This window comes from Oryctolagus cuniculus, chromosome 5, assembly GCF_964237555.1.
Source record: "Oryctolagus cuniculus chromosome 5, mOryCun1.1, whole genome shotgun sequence".
In the NCBI taxonomy this organism is placed as follows: Eukaryota; Metazoa; Chordata; class Mammalia; order Lagomorpha; family Leporidae; genus Oryctolagus; species Oryctolagus cuniculus.
Window position 1 is genome coordinate 34,305,680 of NC_091436.1, and position 7,739 is coordinate 34,313,418.

The following is a 7,739-nucleotide window of genomic DNA, read 5'->3' on the forward strand; positions in this document are numbered from 1 at the left end:
CTCTGTCTCTCCCTGTCCACTCACTGTCCACTCTGCCTGTCAAAAAAAAAAAAAAAAAAAAGAGGAGAGACAAAAAGAGAAAGAGAACTTTTCCACCCACTGGTTCACTCCCTGAATGGCCCACAACAGCTGAGGCTGGACTAGGCTGAAGTCAGGAGCCAGGAGCTTCTTACAGGTCTCCCACATGGGTCCAGGGGCCCAAGTACTCGGGTCATCTTCTGCTGCTTTCCCAGGCACATTAGCAGGGAGCTGGATTAGGAGTGGAGCAGCCAGGACTTGAATCAGTGCCAATATGGGATGCTGGGTTTGCAGGTGGAGGCTTAACCTGCTATGCCACATGCTGGCCCCCAAAGAATAAGTGTCTTAATTACAACCTTAAAAAAAAAGACTTCTTCATCTTTAATGTTTGACTTTAAAATGAATAGCCTGCCACTCTGTGATCAAAGAAAGAAGTTGCTTTCTGTAATTAATACAGCGCAGCCTGCTTGGTAACACCATTGAAAAAGACCCAAATATGTCAGATACTGGCAGATGTCAATGTACTTTCAAATAGGAGCCATACAGCATCCACACAGAAAAGGCATGGCAAGCAAAATGGAGCCGGAAGAGTGGGAGAATAGTAACTTCTCTCCTTCCAGCCAGTTAAAGCTCAAAGCTAGAATTTCTCCAGTTTCTGAAGCAGTAGCACTTGCCCAGTGAATACTATGGATTTGAATTTGATCCAAGAGTCTTTCCATTTTTGTATGCCACATTGTGTTTCTCTCTTATCAAACAGTCAATGGGGAATCCACCTGTCAGCTAATAGAGGTGTCTGTCAAGGGCTGTGTTTCAGATTACTCAGAAGCAGCCCAAGGCTAAGGAAAAGCTGTAATTACAGAGGCCTGAGTTAGGATGGCTGCCTCTGGGCAATCAGTAGATTGCTAAATCTGGAGTTCCTTCTCATTAAGCGTTGAGAGTCATGGCACTACAGTCCCAGTGTGGAGGAGTCCCTGGGGGCATGCTACAAGATGAATTATCTTCAGAAGCCCTTGGGCTTCCCAAACAAATTGACCTGTGGGTTATGAGTCAGAATCTGAGCAGGACAAAATTGATCTCCCCTAAGAGACAAACTCCTAAGCTGCCCTTGCAATCTATCAGTCCCATTGCCCTCCCACTTAATGTCCACAGAATGAGCACTGGTCTAGGGAGATCAATCAGGCCCGCTCAGTGGGAGTAACAGGTTGCTGAGTTGAAGAAGTGTTGTTGTAAACCACCCCCAGCCACTCAGTAAAGGAGGAAAACCTCTCATGGTATACTATGCCCATGTACAGTATAGTTATACTCCTTACAGTATGTTATTTCCTGGCCTACATGGGGTGAGGCCTTTGGATTCCAGGAGAACTAAGGGCCTGTGTACTGACTATGTTCCCAAACATAGGGCCTGTGGATAGTTTAGCATCTAAGTCCAGTAGGCTTAGGAGGAGTCGCTCCTTGTGAGAACTTCTTTTGTATGGACTTTCCCTGTGACAGTCAAAGCAATTGAGGACTGAGCAGGCTCATCATCTCTGTAGCCAGCATGTTTGCTATCACCGCCCGACTTTCCCTTGATGCCCATTCTTTCCTTGCCTGGAGCAGTTTCAATTGACTTCTCACATGTTCTACCACTAGTCCCAGCAGACCTACCATGTATAATTGTTCTGGTGTGCAGTGTGTTAAGAAGCTCTTTGGAGAGGACATGTGGGGCTAAAAGCCAGTCCCAGCCAAGCCAATTACACAAAAATAAATTATAAGGAGTGCCACAGCAAAAGCTCGCTCCCCACCACCTAGCAACCTCACATCACTTGGCAAAGGCTGATGCACTGGGACCCTTGTGGCTTGGTGCCCAGTTAGGTCTTCATCTATTCACACAACTCCTTTACCCCTGCTTTGGGCTCCCGTGTCCTGCACTCCACACTAGCCTTCTGAACCCAATCAATAAAGTCAGAAACATGGAGTTGAGTCTGTGGTAGGGGTGCCAGACTCCTCCTGCACCGTAGCCAGGCACTGCTCAGCAAGGCGCAAAGGGAATCTGAGCGCCCACCTTCAAGAACCTTGTGTTAGATGCCTATTTTTAGTTTATATTTGCATACTAATTTTGCCTCCTTTTCTATATTATTAATAGACACTTTTGAATTCCTATTATGGACAAAGATCTGAGCTGGGCCCAATGAGTGACACAAAGATGGATAAAGTATACACAATGGCCAAGGAACTCACTGATTTTTCTGAAAACTTAAATAAAAATGAAGCCCTTTTCACTTTGCTAAATCTGATTTGCAGCCTGATTTATTAGATTGAACTGCAGTTGAGTTAGGCTATGAATCAAGTGGGTCCTTGAACACCCAGATTGATTTCCTAACAAGAAGCAGAAGGTTTGGCCTTACAAGGACAACTAAGTTACACAAAATAAATTATAAGGTGTTTGATTTTTATTCATTTCAACATAGCAAAATGTTACCAGAACATTTTTTTTAATGAAGCTATTGTCTGAAAGCAGGAAAATATGAAGAGGATAAAAATTTACAGGGGGAAAATGGATGCATGGATTTTCAGGACTTTAAATTCTCTGGTGATGGATTGAAATCAGTTGGCATACAGTGGATTCCTACTGAAGTAAATTAAACGAACTCAAAGAAGAAAAAACTATTATTTTGCCTAACTATGAAAAGCCCCATTATATGGGAGTATTGGTTGGATATCACTTGTGTGTTCTCCAAAGGTCCACGGGCTGGAAAGATGATCCCAAGTGTAACAGCAGTGAGAAGTGCAGATTCTTTAAGAAGTGGGGTCTGGTGGAAGGTGATTAATTCATGGGACACCAGCTTTGGAATGGATTAATTTAGTTCTCACAAAGCTGGTTAGTTCTTGTGAGACTGGTTTCTTACACAGCAAGGCCATCCCATGTACTTGGCCTGTCTTACACGTGGCTGTTTCCCTTCCTGCTTCTATGCATGTTTTTTGTTTAAAATATTTATTAATATAAAGAGAACAGATTTTATGCATTCCATAGGTACAGTTCCAAGAAGACAACCACACTTTACTCATTCCCCTTCTCCTCCCCAATCTCTCTCTCCCCTTCCCTCACTTCATCAGTTTTTGCAAAGACATAATTTTAATCCACTCTATAGTCACAGGCTTACTTCATCATATCATAATATTCAACAGGTAAAAACTAGGAACAACACAGTTCCACAGGAGTATAAACAAATTGTTAATGTGATATATCACATTTATTGGTTTGCATGCGCGTGTGTGTATGTTTTAAAGATTTATCTTACTTATTTGAAAGGCAGAATTAGAGGTAGAGATATATAGAGAGGTCTTACACCCACTGGTTCACTCCCCAGATGGCCACAACAGCTGGAGCTGAGCCAGTCTGAAGTCAGGAACAAGGCACTTCTGGGTCTCCCACATGGGTGCAGGGGCCCTAGGACTTGGACCATCTTGTACTGCTTTCCCAGGCCATAGTAAAGACTGGATCAGAAGAGGAGCAGCTGGGACTTAAACCAGCACCCATATGGGATGCCAGAACCTCAAGCTTTAATCCACTGGCTTTAATCCACCACACCACGGGCCCCAATTTGCCTGTGTTGAACCATCCCTGTGTCCCAGGGATAAATCCCACTTGGTATGGGTGAATGATCTTTTTGATATGTTGTGAGATTTGATTAGCTAGTATTTTTTTTTTTGAGGATTTTTGCGTCTTTGTTCATCAGGGATATTGGTCTATTGTTCTCTTTCACTGTTGTATCTTTTTGTGCTTTAGGAATTAGGGTGATGCTGGCCTCTTGGAAGGAGTTTGGGAGGATTCCCTCCCTTTCAATTGTTTTGAGTAGTTTGAGAAAAATTGGAATTAGTTCTTCTTTCAGAGTTTGGTAGAACTCAGCAGTGAAGTCATTCATCAGATTCTGGGCTTTTCTTTATTGGGAGGGTCTTTATTACTGATTCAATCTCTCTTGGTTATCAGTCTATTTAGGTTTTCTATGTCTTCATGACTCAATTTTTTAAAAGATTTATTTATTTATTTGAAAGTCAGAATTACAAAGAGAGAGAGGAGAGGCAGAGAGAGAGAGGTCTTCCATCTGATGATTCACTCCCCAGATGGCTGCAATGACCAGAGCTGCGCTGATCTGAAGCCAGGAGCTGGACGCTTTCTCTGGGCAAAACCATTCCATCTCCTACTCTCTCTCCCAAATTGTATAATTTAGGCCATTTACATTCAGAGTATTGTGCGTTCTTAACAATTTCTTTCTTTTAGGATTTGGACTATGCCTCTCCATTCTCTCCTAGCCTGTAGGGTTTCTGATAAGAAATCAGCTGTTACTCTAATTGGGGACCCTCTGAAAGTAATCTGACCTTTCTCTCAAACACATTTTAGAATATTTTCTTTATGTTTTACTATTGAAAGTTTGACTATAATGTGTCATGGAAAATATCTTTCCTGATCACATCTATTAGGAGTTTATCTGCTTCTTGTACTTGGATGTCCCTTTCTCCAAATTCATGAAGTTTTGTGTTATTATTTCACTGAATAGTCCTTCTAATCCATTCTCTCTTGCTATGCTTTCAGGAACTCCTAAGACACATACGTTTTATTGTTTGATAGTATACAATAAATCTTGAAAACTATTTTCAGTTTTTCTAATTTTTTCTTCTTTTTTTGTCTGAATACGCTATTTCCAAGGATTTGTCTCTAGCCTAGATACTCTTTCTTCTGCCTAACCAAGTCTGTTGTTCAGGCTTTCAACTGTATTTTCTATTTGTTATATTGAATTCTTCATTTCTAATATTTGATTTATCTTCAATATCTCTATTTCTTAGCAAATTTTTTTTATTCATATCATGCATGGATTTTTTCTCTGTGTTCCTGAATAATCTTATGATCATTCTTTTGAATTCATTTTCAGGCATTTCATCAATCTATTTGTCTTCACATTCTAATATTGAGGTGTTGTGTTTCTTTGGGAAAGTTACATTGTCTTCCTTGTTTTTGTTTCTTGTATTTTTGCATTTATTTTTTGGCATTTGTGGAAACACTTGTAGGTTTTCTCCTCTGATGGCTTTCATCTTTAATCTATGCCTCTGTGGTTTAGTGGAGTTTCTGCTCCTTCAGTGGATGTCCAGAGGAATATTCTGGGTGATGCCAGGGAGCTCTGGTCAGTGCTCAAGGGTGGGTGAGTGTTCATGGTGACACTTGTGTTGGGCATGGTGGATCTTCTCTATTGTCAGCAGGTGGGTAGAGTATGATCAAGTCTACTTGTGAAATCACAGTCTCACCTCCTCTCTTCCAAGGTGATCATTGCCCAGAGTTAGCCCACAGTGGCTAAAACCCTCACCCAGGCATGCACATGAACTGCTCAAAGGATCTGCGCAATCTTCAGTCTGAGCACGGAACCCTCTGCAGTTACCCACCCCAGGCAATCAGGGAGCTCTGAGCCTCTGAGGCCAGACACAGTGATTGCCCAGAGACCCAGCTATACCCCATGGCCTATCATGCAGTCACAGAATCTCCACAGTCATAGTGCACAAGTCTCTCACAGTGGCAGGGTACAGGGGATCCACTGTCTGCCCCGTGAGTCTACCCTGTCTATGGAGAGAGCTGAGGTGTCCCCAGAGCCAGCTGCCTGTGGGTGCTCTGCCTTGTCAGTTTGAGCCCTGGAGCCTGTGGGGAACTGAAGCCCCTCAGTCCTAAGTGTGTGCCCAGCCCCCTACCAACCCTCCAGGCCAGACTCAATGTCAGTGGAGAATGCATATTTATCCCTCTGATAAAATTTCCTTGTCATGTGTGTGAGAGATGCTGCAGGCTCTACTGGCATTAAGATGGTAAGCTTTCTCCCTGCTAGTAACTGGACGCCCTTGTTGAGGGATAGGGAGAAAGAAATGTCCTTTTCTTTCCCAGGGTTAAGTGGGTACCTTGCCCCCCATTAGTGCTCCAGGCTGGACTCAAAGTCAGTATGGTCTGCAAGGTGCTCCCTCAGGCAATATTACCTGTAACACAGGCTGCTGCAGTCTGCTCTCACCTCATTCGCAGAAGCTGGAGTCCCCTCCAGTCCCCTGCTGCAGGTGTCTCGGGTGGTGTCCCAGGTCACTGCTGTCCTCAGTTCGTCACGGTGTCTTCTTTCTGTAGAATTCCCACTGCAAACTTCTCTCCAACTTCCTCTGCGTTTTTTCTCTTATCATCCCCTGGCCAAAATCAGCATGTCTTTTCCCTATTCAGCCATCTTGGAATCCTCCTTGTGTGTCATGTTGTGACACAACTAGGGGACCCTCACCAGACACTGGCATAATGCTCTCTGGACTTTTCAGCCACCAGAATTGTGAGCTAAATAAATCATTTTTCTTTGTACATTACCCAGCCACACAAAATGGGTGAAATGTTTCACAAGGACCAGCCTGGCTCAAGGCAGCCATATCAGAGATAGTGGCCTGTCCTTGCATATTGCACTTGGACCCATGTGCATCTTGGCTGTTAGTCACCACTGAGGTTGATGCAAGATGACCAACGTGGCATCATCTGCTTCATCCCAGCTGTCTGGGCTCTTCTGTTCTCTCTTGGGATGAGCTAAGGGCTCAGTGTGTTGACTGCAATTCACAAAGAAAGGAACTGCCTGTGTTTCCATGCAGGACTGACCTCACAAATGTTTACTCATGAGGCTGGATCGGCAGGGCTCCAGCTTTCTTCTATCACTTGTTTGTATGGGATAGTCCACGATGTCCTTTTTTGACAAGAACACGACTCATGCTTTTCATTTTCCTGACGTAAGTTTTGCCAATGTCATGATGATTTTTATGAGTTGATACTGAGAACTCTTACACATTTGGTACGAGAACCCACCTCCAGTTTCCTGTGTCTCTTGCTATAGAATATTTTCCTCTCAAATTGGTGCTAAATCTGTTTCTTTTCTTTTCTCTATCTGTAGCAAGACCAAAGATGAGCTTGTGTTTTTTTCAGGGAAGTTAAGAAGAAAAACAAGTGTCATTTAATCACTTGTGATTTAGATACGTGTACACACACAGTGAAAAGTCAGGTGTATCTCACATTTATCTCTCTGGAGTTGACAGGCTTCAGAGATGATATTAGCATGATGACACCTTACAAATAACACATTACCTCTGCCTTCCAAGACATTGCACTTCATGATTTATGATCTAACATTGCCTCCCTCACCTGTTATTATTCCTTTTTGAGTTCCTGCCCATGAAAAGATTTCATGCTTAAGACATGGGGTGAATAAAATTAACAACAGTTTTCATCTGTTCTTTTATAAGGAGGTAAGAGGCATTTTAAATGCCCAAGGCCAAATGACATTGATTTTAGAGTGAGGCATGAAAGCTAGAAAGGGAAAGTCAAGGCATGCTCCCATCCAGTGTTGCAGACTTTCTGCTCTGCAGCCTGCAAACTGCTGAGCATGGACTCTGCCCATCTCCTCCCAGGGTCCAGGCAGGAGGTGCAGGTCAAGAGTTCAGACTCTGAATGCTTTTCCAAGAAATAAACATCTCACAGTCATCATCTCAGCTTTCAGCAAGGTAACACAGGAAACACAGGGGAGGGCGAGTCTTCCCTGGAAGAAACGCTCATTTGAAATGTCAGCAGGAGAGAATTTCTCAACTAAACTACGGTATATCCGCCTCATACACTACTATCCAGGCTTTTAAAGTGAAAATTTGAAAATAGGAAGCGATCTGAGAAATGTTTCTGATAAAATTTTAGTTTAAAAATC

At 43.0% G+C, this 7,739-nt stretch overlaps 1 long non-coding RNA gene across 1 annotated transcript in view; it reads right to left on the reverse strand.

The window, feature by feature from the left end:
* Positions 1–6,541, reverse strand: part of LOC138849581 (uncharacterized) — a 44,729-nt gene extending 38,188 nt beyond the window's left edge. The window contains exon 1 of the long non-coding RNA XR_011388513.1: positions 6,007–6,541. This is a non-coding gene — a long non-coding RNA (uncharacterized lncRNA). The remainder of the gene's footprint in view (positions 1–6,006) is intronic.
* Between the last annotated feature and the right edge of the window lie 1,198 nt (positions 6,542–7,739).